Genomic DNA, 21,623 nt, shown 5'->3' with positions numbered 1-21,623 from the left:
CAGATTTTTCAGCTGTCTAGTAGAACTTCTAATGGATAAGTGGAGGGGAAATGGTTGTCTGTCAAGAGGAAAATAAATTAATTCCACATGCCTTAAAAGGATGGTACAGGGGTTACAGTTACATCACAAAAAAATGTATTATATTTTATTGCTTTTCCAAGAATGTTTTAATGTTAGAGCCACTATTTGCTACAGAGTTATGTTATAGTGTCCCAAAACCTAAAGTAATAAAATAATTAGGAATTAGTTTGTCTCCATAACTAAGAAAGCACATCAAAAGATGACACTATAAAGGACACGTGCTTCATTACAAGTTATGTAGTTACAGTGAAGTGTTTAGACCCAAAAATCCTCCGTTTAAATCCGAGGAATCAGCATTTAGGAACAAAACTAGAAGCTGAAATCAGCTAGAAAACAAGTTTATGTGAGACCTATTTTTGAAGATGACTGGATTATATGTTTAGTTACAGGTGAATGTACTTGGAATTACTTGCTGTAAGGATGGAGGAGAGTCTTGGTGGGTAATAAAGAGGAAATAAAGAGGATCAGGCCTTGAGTTTTACATATAGACACCATGGTCAGCCAGATTCGGAAGTTAATAAAAAGGCTTACTCCAAAGCTAACTAATACCTAAATTGAAATATTTTCATACAGCTTTAAAATGATATGTATGGCAACCAGATATAAGAAATATTTGTATAAAGAAAATTGAGGTAGTGTAAAATTTTCAGAATGCACCAAGGATGACAATGCACAGGAGGAACTGAAACTTTCAAACACTGCAACTACAGGTTCTTGCTTAGTAACTGACCATCAGCTTATATGACCATCAGCTATATGATAGTCTGCCTCTGTACAGTAAAAGGAGGAGCCAATATGCACTTGAAATCTATTAATCTCATCAGTAGAATGTAACTCTTGGATTTCATTTTTTACTAATCACATTATCTTTTTTCCTAATCTTTTTCTACAGAAGTAACTAGCTTTCTTATCATCACAGACGACCTTCTCTCTGTTCTATAGACCTCTCTCAAATCTTTCTGATTTTCTTAATCTTTCCCTCTCTGACATTAGATTTGATCACTTCTTTAACATTCATCATCTTCTTCCTCCCTGAAAACTACATAACATTCAAATTGTAGTTTCATTCTGTCGTGCACCATGGACTTCTAACCATTTTGTTGATTTTATTCCTTTGCCTTATCCTCATTATGTTTTCATCCTTTTCATATTTTATTTCTGGGATTTGTATAAAGTTTTGCTGAAAGTAACATTTGATAAATAGTGAATACATATAACTCTAAAGATCACTTACATCAAAAAGTCATTTTTTTCCCCCTAAATCTGGTAATTTGGAAAAGGAGAGGACTTGTAGAAAGGAAAAAAACAAGTCCCAATTTTGTTATAGATTCCAAAGCTGGAACATAATTGTGTTTTTATCCAGTTTCAAATCAACTTGAATGCTTGAAAAAAGTTGACAGGGGTTGTCTTTGTTTTTTTTTTAATTTATTTATTTTTTAAAAATTAACTGTGATTTTAACTGCATGCTTATTTAGAAGGAAAGGTTTCAATTTGTTCTATTTCTTCCAATGTGTGGCAGAGATGTTAAAACTGTTAATTACTCTCTCTATTATTAAACATATTATGTTTGGGTTTTTTAAAATTATTATTTATTTCTAGTGTAGATTTGTCTATATGCATTTATCTAATAAAGAACTTTTTTTTTTTTTCCCCCATTACATATTTTTACATTGTTATCAACCCATCCAGTAAATCTCTTTATGTAACCTTAAGCTCTTCTATTATTCTGTAAAGGAATAGTTTTCCTGTTTCATTTCTTCCCTGTTTTTTACTTGCAAACCTCCTCAATATTTATTTATTTATTTATTAGCACTTTTGCGGCTCTGACTTTATTTTCCAATATCTTTCAGTGGTCAGTAGTGTCTTGGGTCTTTTCCAGATCAGGTCAGGCACTGAGACTGAATTTGGATTTATTAATTCAACCTGATTCATCAGTTTTGGAGACATAAGTTCTATTACACCTTCACAGGGTATGATTCTCTTGGTATTTCACCTGAATAGCATGATGTAGCAAAAATGCTAAATTACAGCCTGAACCAGTGATTAAGCACCTGGTGGGAAGGCAGGGCAAACCCAGGGGAGTTCAGGTGCATGCAATGCACCTGAATGACCAGAAGTGGTGGAGCCAGGATCCACCTCTTCCCAGACCTCATTTAAGGGTTGGCAGTGGAGGTGAAGGTATCTTTCTGGAGCTCTCCATGTAACTGAAGTCTTCCAAAGATAAGCAAATTTTCTTCTTTAATTTCAGTGTCCACAACTTCTGTATTTGGGCTTGTCCTCTTTTGCTGTAGCTGAAGACTTTGCCACCCTGCTGCTGTTGCTGTACTTTCTATCACATTATGGTGTTATGTGTGGGTATACTAAAGGCAGTTTAAAAAATAAACACACAAAAAAGCAAACTCTTATGCTATTGATCTAATCTCACAGTATTAATATTTAATTCACATAGATTTACCTTATCTATTTCACTGGTCTTGTTGCACAACTTTCAGTGTCTATAATGAGGAGATAACAAATAATATATTATTTCTACAAAATAGAAGGGAAATACGTGAGTTCTATATGGAAGGGTAACCTTAAGGTACAAAAAGCTAAATCTAACTTCCAGCTCTCCCTGTAGCAGTGTACTCTCTGTCTGCTTTGTTGATTTTGTTGCCTCGTTGATGAATGATAAATATATAACTCTCAAACACTAGATTCATAGGATTAGGCTAAGCTTGGCTTGTTTTCTTTTTGTGTCATTTTAAACTTAGAAGCTAACTCTTGCATTATCATGTTAATCTTGGGGTGAAAAGCTCCTAAAGTTTGGATGAATGTAAAATTTTAATTCTTTCCATTGTCTCTGCAGTACTTAAAATCTTGTAACAAATACCTAAAATCTAGGGAAGCTTTTTATATGTGTGGATCTATAGAGAGAAAAAAAGCAATAGAGATGTAGAAACAAAATCAAGAGCTAATTACAGAGCAATCACAACACCTCAGTAATAGATTATGAAGGCATGAATGTTAATGATCTCTTAAACATCATTATAATTGTTTTTATGGACTAATTCTCATTGAGTTAGTTAATAATGTCGCCAGGCTCAGTGGCCCCAGTATGATCTCTCACTACATCCATTCCTCTATCCAAAGGAGAAATGACTGTACATAAGATTCTGTGGTTAGATTGCTCTGTTACATAGCAATGGATGATAAAATAATGCTTCAGGAACTATTAAAGTAAACATAACTGAAAAAGGTCTCCCTGAAAGAAATGCCTTCTATTTATTTCCATGGAAACTACAGTAGATACAAAAGATCACAGTAACACTATACGTTAAAGCAAATTCTCAGTCATAAACTACTATTTGTCACACAGTCACCAGTGATTTGCTATGTGTTTTCACCAGCTGTGAATAAGAGCTGCCATGCCGTGCTTGTAAAATATGCACTACACAATATGACCCACTGATGAAACACAGCACCCACCACCTCACTGTTTTCACATCTAGTAATTGCTCTCCAGTAAACACTCAGCAAGTGTTGATGAGTATCAATGGGTGCAATCTTTTCCACGTGGAGGAATTCAGTGACGCACCTTTGCTTCATATGTACTTCCAGCTTGGACTGCTTCCCTGCCATCTGTCACATGGCAATGAAATGTAATGGAATATCAGTGGGAAGGTTCACCCTCTAGTGTCGTACCACCAACACAGATTCAATGCATATATCAAATAAACGTTTCCTTTTGGATTTCCAACTTTCTTTGAGGTAATTCTCTGGTATTTTTCTGATTAAACACAACAAGCACTTGCCTTTTCTCTGTTTTATCCATGCTGTTATAATTGTAAGCAAAATAGTAAGAGAAAAGTAGTATGATGAAGAAAGTAATAACTATCAAAATATGTAAAAGTGTTCTACTGGAATAATGGATCCATCACTCTTTCCTAAGCTTTATTTTCAAATATAATCATGCACTTAAATGGAGAAGCACAGATTAAATTCCCTTTTTATCTTTCCATTTTTTATTTCATTCTGTCTTTAAAAGAGTCAAAATTCTTCTTTTAACAGATTTCAGAGGCTCATAACAATAGATTGCTGAGATAATGGCATCTATCAAGAACATATTTGGTGCAGGCGCTAAGGTCATTGATCTTTTAACACCAGTGGAATATATCGTTACACCATGTATGTTATGCAATCTACATATATATATATATATGAAACACTTTGAGAAATCAATTCTATAACTCAAGGCTCAGAAGAAATTTCTATTGAAATGGTTATGATAATTGCATCAGTACTCTGACCAGCACTGACTGAAGTCATTGCTTTTTTTTTTTTTTTAGCCTGATAGCAAGAGCACCCAATTTCCCTTTTATTAAATCCTCAGCTCCTTCTTGCCTACTTGGCTTCTGTATGTGCCTTCCTCTGCCAGTTTCCATCTGTCTCTTTCTCCCTCACATTACTGCTTCATCAGTGCATCATAGAAATGCTGATGCTGTTGTCTGCATACATACTTGTCCACATCTGGATTCTCTAGACTCTTCCCTTTTTACCTATGTCTCCATTCCTTATTATCCTTTGCCATTTTTCTCACTCTCTTCATTCCTGAAAATAAATAATTCGGACATTGAAGATCTGTAAAGTGTTTGGGATAATGAATTGCAATAGGAGGTACAATGCTGTTAAGCAACTGGACATTTACAATTAACAATTGATTAGTTGACAATTATGTGGGTAAGTGAAACAGATGGCTTTGCTAATCATGTGCAAGAGCTGCATAAATTCCTTTTTTCTTCCTCTTTTTTGTTTACACCAAAACTCACTAGATTTTCCCCCACTGACAAGAGCATCTCTGCAGCTTTGAAATTGATTTGATAGTTTACAAAATGCACCACTTCGGAACAAAGAGACGTGATTGGTAATCTGAATGTAAAGCCTCAATTTGCTATATCAATCTGTACAGGTAATAAAAATTGGGCTGAAAAGCCATATAGAATTCTTCTGATATCTCTCAGCACTATAACTTGAGAACACTTAGGGAGCTGCTTCATGTCAAATCAATAAGCATTGCATATGTTTTTATGAAAGACTAAATCGATGTATGCAGTGGCCCTAGCATCCATCCCTGCTTCTGCCAAAGTTAGTGGAGAAAATTCTGCCAGGTTCTGTAAAAGGAGGCTGGAGCCCTTAATTTTATTCTTTTTCATTACTGTCAGTGAAGTCCTCGTTCTGTATTGATTAACTTGTCTCTGAGAAAGGGAGAACAAAGTACAGAAAGAATGCTTTTGAACAGAAAGTTGCTGATTCTAGATTCTAATGTGTACTCCCTGACGGCTAACTCCTGCAAATGGCTTATGCTAAGTAGTTACAATGAAGTAAAAATTATAGCCTAATATTTTGAGAATGCACTTAATAAATTAATAAGTTAATTTAATGTAGTTACATCTAAACCTTACAGGCATCAACAATAAATATTTTTCTGACTGCTGGTGCTGAAGTCACACTATCCTAATTGTTTATATGTTTTTTAAAAAGTGAAAAAGAAAGAAAAGAAAAAAAGTTTAACTTTTTGTAGCAATGTTGCTGTTCTGATGTAATGACTGAGACGAGCCAGAAACTGCAGTATTGTGCGATGGGTCAGACTGGCTTCCTTCCTTCTTTTCTATTGTGAAACTGGCAAGGGAGGCAGGTGATGAAAACATTCCTTTGAAGAATAATGGAAGAAGGAAATCACTGTGTTAGATTATTCAATTCGACTCCCTTTTTATTTTCTCAAATAATTTCAATAACAGAGCCCTAGTACAGAGTGAAACAGCAGCATGCAAAGTCCATTTTTCTTTTTAAAACAGTTCTTAGACAAACACACACAAACATAAAGCAAATGTTTGTCTCTTTTTTAATGATCTATAACTCAAGAAGGTGTTGAAGTTACTGTCAAAGATATTTTGCTTTCTTTTTCAGTAAGATTTATTTCCAAATAGGTTAAATGATGTTTTCTATATGAATTCATTCAGCACCTTAAAAACCCGAGTTTTGAATGGAAGTGATTGGACAACTTCTTTTTTGTTGTTGTTGAATATAGTAGGAAGATGTTTCTCTAGAACATAAGAAGAAAATAACAGGATGGAAAGCACTTTAATAATACCCTAATGCTAAATTAGAATGATTTATAAGAATTATTTCATTAATCCAAAGGTGAAATCTTTTCACTTGCAAGCTTTCTGCAATTAATGTTAAGCTTTCATGTGCTTCTTAAAATTAGTCTATAGTATTTGTATCTGTGACTTTTGTGCTATGGAGAGGAGAATCTCTGGTTAAATAAGCATTTAATTTAAACAGTCTGTATTCTAATGTTCTCTTAATCTGTTTTCTTAGGTAAGTGGCCTGCATATTCATGCACATCCTTGTCACATGAATGTGACAATCCTTTTTGAATTCCTTTTGAACATGTATCAGATATTGGAATGCCATTTGAAATTCATGGAGCTATGCAAGTTTATGCTAGCTGAGAAACTAGCCTTAATCCTCCTGTACCTCAGTTTATCTGAAAGTAAAAGACTTCTTTTCACACACTAGTTAAGTCTGCTAAGTGACAACAGTGTATTTATCTAGCACATCATTTACAAAACCCCAGTGCTTGAAATTGAGGAAATGAAATGTTAAGGATGCCATAAATCTTAGTGTTCACAAAGGGCCTGAACTGATGCTTGCTGAAGTCCATAAGAGTCTTTCCATTTATTTAAGTCAGAGCTGGTCTGGGTCCATAATAAACAAGTGTTTTGCTGTATATATGGCCAGACATGCCACTAAGGGATGCTGATCTGTGCATATGAGTGGACTAATATTGCAGCAGTAGTAGCAATAATGTGTTAGACTCTAGACAGTTGGTGCAAGTGCAAAACAGAGTTCAGGAAAAGTTGGTGCAGTGAAAAAGCACTGTTTCTCAAGTGACAATACTAGCTATCTTTTTCTTCTTTCATATATATAGTTTTTCACCACTTAAACCAAAGAAACTGAAAAGGAAGAGTAAAAGTCTTGTGTTCAGTTCTTCAACTAGATTTTTAGTTATAAAAGGTAAGAATTATCTATCAATTTTCACTACCTGTCCAAACTATGTAGTTCATAAATATTCAAACATTTGAAAAGCATAAACATAGTAAAAGCAGTGTAGCATATTATATACAGGAAGTTGTTCAACTTTCTCATTTCTTGAGAACTAAATTAATGCACTAAACATATGGAACCAAAGCATTCTTATAATAGTTTCTTATTCAGTACTGTCAATAATTATTTCTACTTTTTACATGGCTTGCTAGCACACACTATGCTTGGGCATCTTGTACCAACTAATGTTAACACTTCTAACTTTTTCAGAATCCTTTCATCCTTATTCATTTCAATACATGGCAAACTCCCATTAACAGCATGATTAAGGAAAAAAAGATTTGAAGAACTTTGAGTTCATCTCTTCTTAGGGAGAATAATTACTTCATATTTATTTTTTCTTCAGGATTTCTTTGTAAGATGTCATTGATCTTTCTTAATTCAAATAATAAAGAAATAATTTTAAAGGCGTAAAAATACACAAGCAGAACTCAATATCATATTTGAAGATTGATGGTGGCAGAAAGCTCTTGAATGGAAAGAAGCAATGGGAGAAGCCTCCATAGAAATAGCTAAAATGCAACTGGTCCAAATCTTTGGACCTGTCAGAAAGTAGATCAAAGAAACTTTTATCAGACACTGACAAAATTAGTCCACCATGATTCAAATTAAACATACCTAGAGGCATCATTCTTTTACTGTAATCTTGTGAAATATTATGGTCTCTATCAAACTCATATTGCTAAAATATATCTTTTTTTCTTCTAGGTAAACTACTCTGTCTTGAAAGACTTTTATTTCTCATATTTTCTCTTGGAAGAAAAGCTAATGTTGAGGAAATACAATTAAGTATTTGCATAAAAGTATCATCAAATTATATTGCAAATAATATTTTACAATAGAACCCCAACTGGTTATTATCATGCAGACAACAGATGTGGCTCAAGGCTATGATCTTCAACACTGAAACATGTAGATCTAGTAGAATAATAGATACCAGCCATTATGACATGCTGAAGAATTCTTACTTTTCTCATGCAAATGGTAACAATAGAGACCACTTATAACGCATGAAATCCAGTCATTTCTCCAACAAATAGTTCAGTACCTGGAACTGCTTATAATCTAATCATAGCTCTGGTACCACCAGAGAATCAAGAAGGGAAGGTGTTGCAACAAGCGTTCATTATATTCCTAACTTTTTCACTTATTTAATACATTCCGCATATTTGCTCTGGCACCATGGACTGGTAGACTAGAACTGGATCCTGAAATCCATACATGTTAAATACAAAACTGTACATTTTTAAGCCTGATTCAAAGCATACTTTTTTATCCAAACAATTTTTAAAGACTCATTGGACATAGAGACAGAACTTGGTGAGCTGGGTTGGCTTGCTTATATAATGAATTTTAATGGCAAGAAAGTTGCATCTGTTCCTAACTGCCTTTCAGCTGCTAGATGCTGCTATAACTGATACCAGAGCTCAGAAACAGATGGGGAAGAGGAGTGTTCCTCTTCTGGTAATCAGGTATCAAATTCAACTGGGACACCAGTTTGTGGAGCTAATGGTAATGCTTCAGCATGTTTGATCTCAGACTCAACATCCAGTGAAGAGTATCTGAGACAGCTCTAGCTTTTTGCACAGTGCTGTGGTTGAGCTAATAAGCCACAGTGGATGTAGCAAGGTTTTCCATAAAGTTGGTCCTTTTGGAGCAATTTCTGTACATATGGAGCCATTAATCTGCAATCCAAATTATCTATCCATACTGGTTTGTAACAAACATACCTGTGAGAACCTAGATACATTCATTCATTCATTTGCTTAAGTATGCATGAATAATAGGCAAAATTTTTCGCATTTTTTATATTTGAACTTTCTGAATTTTTGACCAATAGATGTGACTTAATTTTCCATATATTATGATGGATGATGCTCATTCTGCTTGTAAAGTCTAATATGTTTAAAGAGAGCACCTGGGATGTAAATAGGGAAGTTGCCTGTTGATTTTTTTTTTTTTTTTAATTTTTTTTTTTTTTTTGGAATGCTGTGCTTTATAAAACTCTGGAGGATAGAACTCCCTGAAAGGAAGAGGAGGATTCATACTCTGCTGCAAGCTAATGAGTAGGGAATATTATTTTGAGGTAAAGAAATTTCCAAAGCTTAGTGTCATGCAAGCTGGTGAAATGAAAGAGTGGGGAGTATATATTCAAAACCTAAATGTAAAAAGATTTTCTGGGGGCCCAGAAAGGACTCTGGAATTTCTTACAACTTGGAAACCAATGAAAAGGTTTCTGGAATGATAGTATATGTTCTGGACACAGTAAATAAGAGAAATCTGGGGACAAATCCTCTAGTTTCTATTCCAACTTACGCAGCATTTTCTCTATTCTAACTTCAATGTGCAAGGTACATTCATATTAAGTCTAGCTTTATAGTTTTTATGTTTTTTGTAAGAAAAAAAGTTTAGATATTCTTTTCTGAAAGAAATTTTTTATTTGAATCCCTGCATAAATAGCTGTCTCAGAAAGGAGAAATCCACACTTGTGGCCCTAAGCCTGAAGTCAGAACTTAGCTTTACTACAAGCAAGTGAATTTCCATACATCTGAAAACTAAAGCTGAGATTGGAAGGAAAAAAATTCTAATCAGAAAAGAACTGAAATTAAATATATTAAGTCTTCCTGTTAAGCAGGTGTACAGGGTGGGAAGTACTGGAAAGCACTAGAATTCTGTTGCTTTACTGGGTCCTTCTAAAGAATCAGAATTTCTAAGATTTAGTATGTGAGGTTTGCCCATTATTATAGCAAAACATGCTGTAGGTTAAATGAGTTTGGTTCCCTTACTTTAACAGCTGTCTTTTAAAGAATTCTAAAACTTCAAAATACTTTTATTCCTCTTCTTTGTAGCCCTACATACAGCGATGAACATCTTCAGCATCTGTAGTACTGCTGATCTGTTCTGTCTAAACTTAAGCTGTATCTTTGAGAAGAGTCTTTGGCCATTTGGTCCCTTTCAAAGGAAGACTTGAAGGTATGTTATGAAGCTTAAATGGCTTTGTGTAGTTTAGTTCGTATTAGAGCTTGCTGCTTTCCTGTAACATAAGCTAAATTTTCATGAAAAACAAGAATTCCCCTAATTGGCACCTCAGGGCAAATTGAGGCAGACTGGAAAAGCCAAACTGGATTCTTTGCCTTTCATCCATCACTATTACCTGCAAAGGCTTGACACTTAGACAAGACCTCCTTCAAGTGTTTGCTCATTTGTAAATCAATGGGTTTAACAATTACACTATTAAGCTTCATTTCTCAGTAGTGTTGGTTCTTCTGCTCTTAAAAAGTGCTTAAACAGAAAATGTATTCACATATTGGGAACTATAAACTGATTTCTTACATTCTCTTTTCAAGGTATAATAACACTGTAGTGCATGTCTGAATTTGTCCTGTGGCCTATTCCTGAAAATAGAATTTGATTAACTTTAAGCTTTTTTCCTCAAATGATGTGCTGCATCAACTTTTGTTTAAAAGGTTGGTATGTTATGTAAGTAATTATAAAGTACTCTGCAAGTTTTTAAATGGGAATTGCTATTTACTAGCTCTACTTTTGGATAATTGGTCATGTATCCATTACTGGCCTTTGTCTTGAGGGTTGATGTAGTCACCAAGCCACTCTCAATGACATTTGAAAAGTCACAGCAGTTAGTTGAAGTTCCTGGCTATGGGAAAGAGGGCACATTCTTATTAAAGAAGGGTAGAAAGGACAACCCAGGGAACTACTGACCTATCAGTCTCACTTCTGTGCCAGGGAAGATCATGGATCAGATCCTGCTGGAAGCTGTGCTTGGGGATGTGGAAGAGGGAGGTGATACAGGACAACCAGTAGTAGTAGCTTGCAGTACCAGCTTTGAAACTAAATCTCTGACTTGAACTAAATAACATTAAATTTCTTCTCAAACTGATAGTGACAGTCAAGGTAAAAATTGTCTATTCTGAATACATGTACTGACTAAATGGACATAAATATCCTATTATTGTCATGTATGAACTTTGTTTATCTGTTTCTCACTGTTTGTTAGTTCATATCTTAATTTAAAACAACAAAAGAACAGCATGGTAACTGGGTGATGTCTCTTTACTGCTGGCTTTACTTGATATAAATATTTATGAAACCCTGTTCTGCTCTTTACAGTGACCCTTGACAAACATGTTAATCTGTGATAGTGTAAGGATAGTGAACTTTCAGATCAACCAAAAATTATTAAAACAAATAATCATTCTGAGCTTTAAAAAAATTACATAATGAAATCTCTGAAAAATATCAAAACAGCACTGGGTTTGAAAATAATGAAGTGCATTTCAAAGGCAATATTTGTAGGTAAAACATTTTTTAGAAGAGAAATATCCATGAAACATTAAATTTAAATTATCCACCTCTTTCCTTCATGCAGGAGGCTTCATGCTGGAATAAAGAGAAGGCTCAGGAGCTCATAATCATGTGTGCTCAATGCCCGGTGACGATTCTTGGGTAACAACAGGTTCCCCAGCAGGAAAGGTATAAGGATAGTTTGCTTTGCACTGGTTAAGTGTTGAAACAACAAATATTGAACCCCATGTGCTTCTAACATCCTTATTGAGCTAGTTGAGATTCCTAGAAACCTTATGTCTAGCAGTAGGTATGACCATATGGCTCAGAGTGAGGTGCAAAATTCAGTAATGCAGTGATGAAATAATCTGCTTGTATGAGAAGCTTCTTCTGAGCATTTGCAAGAGGTATTCTTGGTACCTGTTCCAATGAATTTCTGCTAAACAATTGATTTTTGTGATACCATCTGGCAAAGGCTTCACAAATGATGTGAAGTGGAAAATTAAAAGAACAAAAATACTTTACAGATAGGTATTACATCAGTAAGTGACTGTATCTAGAGACAAATGAGGCTTTCTGAAGGGAGAGGTGATGATTTTTATGGAACAGTGGAACAGAGTTGCTGTGTAAAAGCAATAAACAACACAGTAAACAAGCATTATTTTGTCAGAACTGTCTGAAAGAGGAAAAATTCCTATTTTAACGTAGTGGAGTGACCATAATATTATTCTATGTATGACTATTGAAACATTTATATGACTTAACATGACACACATTTATTTTTTTGAAGAAAGGAATACCTTTTGATTTGGAGCATATCATTAAGGCTGAAGAGAGTTTGTTCTAAGAAATACTAATGCAGAAAAACTGTAAAAGATGCTAAGAAGACCATTATTTGTTGATTGGATTCATTTTTCTCTTAAAAGTCCTTTAATACCTTGTCTGTCCTAATGCAGTTCTCTGAATTATATTAGATACACTATTTTTAAAATTCTGGAAATTAAGATGAAAATATTTTGGAATGATTCAGTTTTTTACATAGAATTTTAAAATAAACATTTATAAGATACATTTCTAATTCCGCAGTTCTTCAGGTCTTCAACTGGCAAATTCTGTAGCCATCGGGACAATACAAAAGGTAAAAAATAAAATTTAGTTTTGCAAGTGAACTGTAGAATTTTGAAATTACTTCGCTTACATTATGACATTGTTTGTGATTTTTCAGCCACCCAGCCCCAATTCAAATCAAACGTTGTAGGGTTAATTTGTCATAGATATAAGCTACCTGAGGAAATTTATAACAATGGAGAAAATTACACAGGGGAAATTAATTGTCATGTTCTCTTGTTCTTTTTGTGAGCAATAAATAAGGATGGTGGTATGGAAGATGGTGTTACCTAGAGGAAAAAGAGGTACTTTAGCAAAATAAGGAAGGTGATGTCAAATGTCACACTAACCTTAATTAATCTCACATCAGCATTTGAACCAAATACCTGAGGTAGGAGATGATTCCTGTGTAGGAGTACTCCCACACTTCCTCTATAGTCAATGAAGAGAGAAAGACACCCCTGAAGAATTAATCAGGTTTCACATAGGATGACTCACTCTGAAGAGGTGTCTTTCACTTTTTATTAACTGTTTAGAAACACCGGGGTTGTAAATTGTCTGTCTATATTTAGATGAGAGAAATCCCTTACTGAAGTAACTAGTCAGAGTAATTGAAAAGAGCTGAGCAACTCTGGAGGGTGATTCCTTCCACACTAAGAGAGATCTCTAAAATGTGTGGGGTGATTCCTGTTCTAGAGATGCTTATCTATCTGCATGACCCTCTCAGGCTCTAGTAAGTAGCTGAAGTTAGGTGCGGCTAATCCTTTCTTTAGACCAGTTTGTTACCTAAGTGAGAAAGTTAAAGCTAAGCAAGAAAAACTTGGAGTATAATAGAGCTATAGAGTACAGTTATTTTGTTGAAAAAGATTTGCCTTAATTTAACATGGTCATTTGCAATGACTGCTGAATTTCTGAGGGTTGTGCATACTAGTGCATTTTTCTGAATAATCAAATACATCCAAAATGCTCATCAGTAAAGGGAAAACTAATAGCCAGACAATTATATGCTTTTAGGCATCTAAAAACATAGATCAACAAAATCTCTTTAGTCACCTCCCTGCTGCCTATAAAGCTCTATTTCCTTTTAAAATCCGCTTCCATGTGGTCAGTTAATGCCTGTTCTTTTTTTTTCCAGTACTAATTCTTTATAACACTTGAACTCAAATTGAGCTGTAGCTGAGTCACACTAACACAAATAAAACAGGCAGTTCAGAAGGAAACCCTCCCCTGTACTATAAATTATAAAGCATCTTTTAATTGTTTCTTCACTGAAGGCAATCTTTTTTCCTCTCCCTTTCTCAGCAAAGCAAAGTACGTATCCTAACATAGCGCTGTGACAGGTGTAGGGCTTCAATGTTGTCAGTTATAATCCTTTATATGTCACACCTTCAATCATATACTGAGCCATGCATTTTAAACAGAAGTCTGTTTTCTAGTCTGTGGCAACAGAGTGCCAGGACATACACTGTACAACCATATGGGTGTCTCTTTGCAGGACATATGTTGTACATCCTTAGGCACTAAAGCAATTAACAAGCAACTGTAAAGTAAATGTGATCTCCTCTGAAAAGCTCCAAAGCAGCTTTCAGTTTTTAAAATTATATTGCTAATTTATGTCATAAAGAGATTCAGAATGTCAGAGACAGGTACAGTGATCATAAATAAAAGCAACATTAAGAGGTAAGTACTGGTTTCTTTTTAGAAACAATTCCAGTATTTTGCATGCCGTTAGAGCATTATGAATCTAAAGATGTTAAAATACAATAACATCCAGAGAATAATTCAGTATAAGAATATGAAGTGCAGTCACAGAAAAAAAGAGAGTAAAAGAAGAACACAATCATTGAGATGAACAGCATGTTCTTGTTCACGTGTGTTAATAATTTTGTCCAGAAAAATGTGGGAGAGAAATAGTTTTATTTTAGATTTTCTGCTGCCTTTGAAAAATCAATTATGGAACCTACTAAGAACTAACAAATCCTATAGCCCACATGGAGCCCCAGCTCCATGTGCCCCACTCTGGTCAATAGCAAAGTTTCTCTAGAAACACACACAAACAGGTCTTCCTGGTAGCCCTCAGCCCTGTAGTCTCTCCAGCAACTGGCTTGGACTTTCAGTAGCCTTTTGCCCCTTAGACACTCCAGTATCCAACTTGGTCTTGTGGCTGCTCCAACATCAGGCTCCCAAGCCTCTTGTCCACTAATTAGTCTGGCCTGATACAGGTTAGTAATTATGCACCGACACACACACAAAATGTGCATGCACTCCAGCTTATACAATAATGCAGAGGCCTTTATGACCCATGGTCCCACTCCAGGTTCTGGCACTGAGACCTCCCTGCACACATGCACAGAAGACAGACATCTCCCCACCCAGGAAAAAAACTGGACAGAATTTAATGTGTAAATAATCAGGATCAGGGCGTAGCCATGATGACTGTACTGACCTGTTTGCACATTTTTTTTTAATCATTTTTTCCCCTCTGTTTTCCTGTGCTTTTTCTTCTCCCAATCCCCATGAGCCCTCCCTTTTCTTGCTTTTGGACCTTTCATTATGTAACCCATAAGAAGTCTTGAAATGCTCCTAATTGCATCCCAAAATGTTCTATAGGCAGTTATCCCCCTCGGGTCCGTTAAAGTGCTCTGAAGAGCCTTTCCACTGATCTATCCTGATAGATGTCACCTCCACCCATGTAGCCAATGCTCTTCTGGGACAGGCATGTTTTTCTGATTAGGTTACTGGAGTGTCACGTTCTGTTTTCACAACCCTCCACCCCACAGTTTTGTCCCTGCACTCCAGCTTTCTATCACACAACCCAACATCCTAGCACCATGGGGGCAAAAGAGAGACATGTTAGATTAGACCAAAGGAGAGTTTAGATCCCCACTTTGTCTTTATCACCACCCTTTTTTTTTTCCTGCTTTATTATAGCTTCTATATACACTATTTTCTAGGTAGGCAATCTTTTCAACCATTCCTCATATACATTTTTCCTTACTCTGCTGTTAGCTTTTTCTAAACATTTTTGGTATACAGTTTGCAAACCTGTTACCAAACATTTGTATCACGTAAACCAGCACAGTGTCCCACTTGCAACAGATCAGAGGGAGCACATGAATTAGGAATGCATTTTTTCTTCTGTAGAAAAGGCATAGTACAGAAACCATGGTGTTTTGAAAGATGAAAAATAAGACTCAGCAACTGATATTGCTGCTTTGTGATATAATTGATATTATTAATTGATTTGCTATGCTTATTGCATGGAAAGAAAATGCCAGCTTTCATGGGCTATGAGAAGACAGAAATCTTTTCATACTCCAAGATCTGCAGAATACATAAGGTTAATTACAGGAAGGATGTGTGAAAGAGGTGCTGTCCTTTAATGTGTTTGAAGCTAAAAAGATGATAAAAGACAGTTTCAATATTCACAGTCTTTTACTTGTTCAGGTGCTGCACTTCATTTTGGGAAACACAATTTGATTGAGCTGTAGGACTTCTGATTTGTCCTCCTCAACCACTGCACATAACAAAGGGTTGAAAGCCAATCCAAATTTTTTGCTGAAGAGTCAGTGAGGCAACATAGGTAAGGAACAGTTTAGAACTTATAGTTAAAATAGCCATTCTTAAGATGTTTTCTGTAGTTTGAGTAAGACCCCCTTTGTAGTGCTCTGAGGCTTTACTCTTAGTGGTATTTCTCATGACACAGAACACTGACAAAACCACACATTTAATTTGCTGTGATTTTGTAATCATGAGGTCTGAATGTCCACATTCAGTAGGTTCACATTTGCTGTTGACCAAATATGCAATCATCAGATAAATGATCTTGGAAAACTTAATCCCTTGCATAAAGAGATTTAGAAGTTTCACTTTATACATCGCACTTTCTGAAATGTTTGTTTTTCTAAACTTTTCAAATGAAATCACGTTGTTTATAGCACTATATGATTAATTTTTAATTGCACAACAAGAGCTTCTAACTTCCTCTATATTTCAGGCTGTCTTATTCTATTTTAAGAAAATATTTCTGTATCTGAGGACAAAATATTTACTCCAAAATTAAAACCATGTTTCCACATGGGTGTTCCAGGGTTGTTGTGGGCTGCCAGTTTTAGAAATATTTTGGCTGAAAATTATGCTGTGGCCTTTATGAGGTTTTGAAATTATTAAAACATTTTAACATTACTCCATAGAATCATAGAATCCTTAGAGTTGGATGGGACCTTTAAAGGCCATCTAGTGCAACTTCCCTGCAATGAACAGGGACATCACAGCTAGATCAGGTTGCCCAGAGCTTTATCCAGCCTCACCTTGAAAGTCTCCAGGAACGGGACATCAACCACATCCCCAGGCAACTTCTTTCAGTGCCTTACACCACCCTCACTGTAAAATACTTCTTCCTTATATCCATCCTACATCCACCCTCTTTTAGCTTGAAGCCATTTTCCCTTGTTCAATCACCACAGACCCCACTAAAGTCTGTCTCCTTTGTTTCCATAGCTCCCCTTTAGATACTGAAAGGCCATCTTCCCAGAGCCTTCTCTTCTCCAGGATGAAAAGCTCCAGCTCCCTCAGCCTGTCCTTATACAAGAGGTATTCTATCTCTTGGATCATTTTTGTGACCCTCCTTTGGACACACTCCAACAGGTCTATGTTTCTCATATACTGAGGATTCCACGTGTGGACTCAGTACTCCAGATGAGGTCTCACCAGTGCAGTATAGAGGGGAAGGATCACCTTCCTCATCCTGCTGGCCACATTTCTTTTGATGCAGCTCAGGATACAATTGACTTTCTGAGTTGCGAGGGCACATTGCTGGCTCACATTCAGCTTGCCATCCACCAGTACCCAAAAGTCTTTTTCAGCAGGGCTGTGCTCAATCCTTTCATGTTTTAGTATTTCTTTCTACATATAATTGTTCATTTAATTTAATTTCATTTCACACAGAGGGTGGTGATGCACTGGAACAGGTTGCCCAAGGAGGTTGTGGATGCCCCATCCCTGGAGACATTCAAGGCCAGGCTGGATGTGGCTCTGGGCAGCCTGGTCTGGTGGTTGGCAACCCTGCACATAGCAGGGGGTTGGAACTGGATGAGCATTGTGGTCCTTTTCAACCCAGGCCATTCTATGACTCTATTATTTCATTTTATTTCATGGCATTAAAGTAGTTTCTTATCAAGGTTCCATTTAAAATAAAGATTTGGAGTGAGAAATGCTTACGGCCATGGAATTTTTTTATAGGAGGTTCCTATACTAGTAAAATGTCTTAAATGCATATTAATGTAAATAACAGTTAGAAATTAAACTAAATACTCTGACAAAGTCCTGGTCTCTGGAAAGAGCAGTTTTACCACAACTTTGGTGAGGCCAAGAATTCACCTTGTCATCCACCACCTTTCATCCTTCTGTGATACAAGCCCTAAACACTTTTAGTATACAAAGCAGATAAGAATTACAGTTAAGCATGAAAAAAATGAAAGTTGCATAATATTTATTCAGTGTACTGTAATGAAGAATAAAAATGAACATAACTGCTTGCTTAGAGTTTGCTGACTTCAGCTTGTTTGAAATGGACAGTACAAATTGTAACAAAACTGCTTTTGATAGGCTGAAAAGATAATTAATGTAAGGCAGCAACACATTTGGTGCATTTCCTATGACTGCATAGCATTGCTCAACAACTTTCTTCCCTCAAGCTAGCCAGTTGCTTAGTTGAGTACTCACTTCCTATGTTTTTTTCCTTCTCAAAAGCTCCATTCAAAAAAATTCTATGTCTTCTCTTCCAGCTACTTCTTTGGTCTCTCTTCTTTACTGCCTGTCAGTTATTGAGTTCTTATTTTAGTTCCCTTGCCTTTCTAATGACACTCTTTGCTTATCAGATATGAGAGCAGGAATCCTTTACTCATGAGAACTAATGTCATCCTTACTTACTGATTTTGAAACTACAGGAGAAAATATACATATGTGTAGGCAAAAGCAGTATCTGTTTTACACTGTATACCCTCTTTCACTCAAAGTCTAATTACCTCTGCTCAGCAGATTGATGTCCTTTTGCCTCTGCTACCAGGACATCTTGCAAAAGGAGACCAAAGGAATGGATGAAAATAGAATGAGGTAAGTCTCAGCAGGCATGGGACTGAGATGGGTACCATGGTTAGTTGAAGAACAGTAGGTTGAAGTTTCTAGAAAAGGAAAAGAACTGTCTATATAAGGAGGAGTGAATACTGACTACATTTTTGGTGTTCCAGGCAGTGCTGGTGACACCATTTGCTATGAAACAGAAAAATGTTATGGGTCTATTTAACACTTCATTTTTGGGAGTGATTTCAAAGTGATCTGACATTTTGAGTTGAGGTTTTTTCTTTCTTTCTTTTTTTTTCATTATTTTTCCTGTGTTGTTGTTTGTTTGTTTGTTGTTGTTGTTGAAAGGAGAGCAGTAAGTCTCAGCCTCTCTGGAAAACTTGCTCTTCCATGATTTGAAGAAAAGTCTTGAATTTCACTCAGGGTGGGAGTAGTCCTTGTCAGAGGCAAGTCAAGAATGTATCTTTCTCTGTCTGAATCTGGATGGGAATCAAACAGGATAAATCATTGATTTTTTTACTATTACCATTCCTCAAACAGCACTGGATTCCTACAAACATTGTACATGGAGATTCTGAAGTCCTAAACTTCAAGAGGGGAGGATATCTTGTGTGGGACTCCAACCAGGTATAGACTATGTGTGACACTGTATTATACTGAGGACGTAATAAGGTATAATAGTCCAGTTCACAGGCATCTCAAGTTGGGCAAGTAGAATTTATTGAAAACATCAGACCTTAATTTCTTTGTGCATACAGAGTGGTGATTAGCAGTACGTTCTTATGTAGTTTCTGTAAATATTTATGAAGTGCACGAGATGCTATAGCAACAAGCAACATGCAAATCTCGGGACAAAATTTGTTTTTCTTTTGGTGTGGGATATGATTAGCGTGCAAAAACAGCGTGGGGGCTGAGAAATTCCTCTGACCACACAACAGACTACGAGGCAAAAGCAAAGTACTGTTTAAAAACAGCTCATTTTGTGTACTGAAATAAGTGGAGCCCTGTGGAGAATGTCTTTGCTTTTTGTATTACAATATATGTATCTCAAAGACTGAAGTAACAGAGGCATTGTGGATTTTGCTTACACTTCAAACAAGAAATATATGTGATGATTCAGATAGAACTGATGGCAAGCCTGTATCCTCTTTCCAGCTGTTAACCTCTGTACTGGTGATCTATAATTCGTGGGTCCCATGAGGTTTTCAGGGCTACATAAAATATCAGAGTATTGCATTCAAATGGACTACAAAGTGTTGAGTATTTTGTTCTGCCTTCTTCTGGCTACTGGCAGTGAATTTTGTGTTCAGAAAGACTTCTCTTTAAATCAACACTCCTTTACAATAATATTGCCCCAATGAGAGACCTTAATAATACAAGAAACCAGCATGTTTAAATACATAAAAACCACAGTAGGGTAGAGAAACCACAACAACTCAGCAGGCCTGTGCAGGACCAGCAGCTACAGCAATGAGAGGAGGATCAAGGAGAAGACTGCCATATAAATTCTACATTTATTAGCTTACAGAAATTATTTTATTTGACTGAGGTTGCAAAATGACAGTGAGAGAAGTGATAAAATGGACTTTCCAGGCTGAAGTAATCCAGAAACCAGTGGCAGTCTGAAAACCATTTTTTCCAGTCTGTCTTACTCTTCTAATAATCTAAATCCTGGTCAAAGGGATGATTTGTCTGGGAGATGGTTAAAGACTGATTCTGGGAAAGTCAGCATTAATAGAAATGGTTAAAGATGCTATTAGGAAAGAAAACACCTTTAATTGTTTAATATGCTGTTTGTATACCATAAGAGATATCTTCTATTTCATACAACTTTCTTCATATTTCAAATATAGGTGTGAAGTTCCTTGCCTTCCTAATCACTGTTTTAATTGAGAGCTAAACATTTCTCTGATGAGGCGAAGAAGTATACTGCACTAATGCCATGGACAATGGCAATTTTTTTCAAACTAACTGTATGGTTAAACTGTACTTGTTTTCATTTGATTGTATGACCTTTATGCGCTTATTAAAAGAAACCTGAAGTATTTATTTTCAAGCTGTTAAACTCCTGTTTTGTACTTTACGTGCGGTAATGTTTGCATGTTTATGATTTTGTAGACATTAGCCAGCAGAGAAGTCTCTTACTCAGAGCTGAATTAATAACCTGGCTTGGTATCAGGGCCATTGTGCTAGTGGAAGTTATATATTTCAGATAAAGGCACATTGTTTTGCATAAATGAACTAGTGAATAGTATTCATGATACCAGGACATTAGTATTCAATGATGAGAAAAATTATTCCATGATCTCTAATCCTACATTAGAGCAATCAGATCTGTCCGTAGTTTCAATGGGAAAAAAAATCAGTATTTCTGTAATTTCAACAAAAGTATTCCTGTGTACAGTCATAGAAGTACTTTGAAACACCAAGGCAAATCCGGTGTTCTCACTTTTCGCCTAGAAACAAGCAAACAAACAAAACCAAACAAAAACACACTAATTGTAACATTTGTGATTTCAACTGGATTAAATAATCCTCCTTTTTCTATCCTAAACTGCTAAAACCATTTGTAATCCATTCTGGGAAATGTTAAGTATTCTTTAGGTATATCTGCAAGTTATGCTTAGAAATAAGTTAACATATAGAAATATTCTGATATTTCTGTTCAACCAAAGAGCAGAAGAATTTCTTCAAATGACCTTTTCCAATACATCATTTGATCTTACCTTCTTTGTTTTCATCACAGTGGATCGTGGTTCCATAATCATTCTGGTTCTTTTTCTCGTATACTAAATTTTAATGTGTACCTAAATGTATAGCTTCATATCTGTATTAATCTCTTCTCTGTGATCAAGCTCACACAAACATAGATGATGTAGTCTTTTTTCAAGTGTATCTAGGGG

General features: G+C 35.8%; 1 long non-coding RNA gene across 2 annotated transcripts; it reads left to right on the top strand.

Annotated features, from left to right (window-relative positions):
* The first annotated feature begins 14,990 nt into the window (after positions 1 to 14,990).
* Positions 14,991 to 20,727, top strand: LOC149918273 (uncharacterized). Of its 2 annotated transcripts, none has more exons than XR_016466500.1 (5): positions 14,991 to 15,041; positions 16,087 to 16,222; positions 18,679 to 18,753; positions 19,261 to 19,347; positions 20,574 to 20,727. It is a non-coding gene; the product is annotated as an uncharacterized LOC149918273 (long non-coding RNA). The 2 variants fall into 2 exon arrangements; XR_016466499.1 differs by having other exon boundaries at positions 18,676 to 18,753.
* The last annotated feature ends 896 nt before the right edge of the window (positions 20,728 to 21,623 follow it).

This window comes from Phasianus colchicus, chromosome 4 (genome assembly GCF_987193195.1).
Source record: "Phasianus colchicus chromosome 4, bPhaCol1.hap1.1, whole genome shotgun sequence".
Taxonomy (NCBI): Eukaryota; Metazoa; Chordata; class Aves; order Galliformes; family Phasianidae; genus Phasianus; species Phasianus colchicus.
This window is presented reverse-complemented; position numbering and strand designations above follow the sequence as displayed.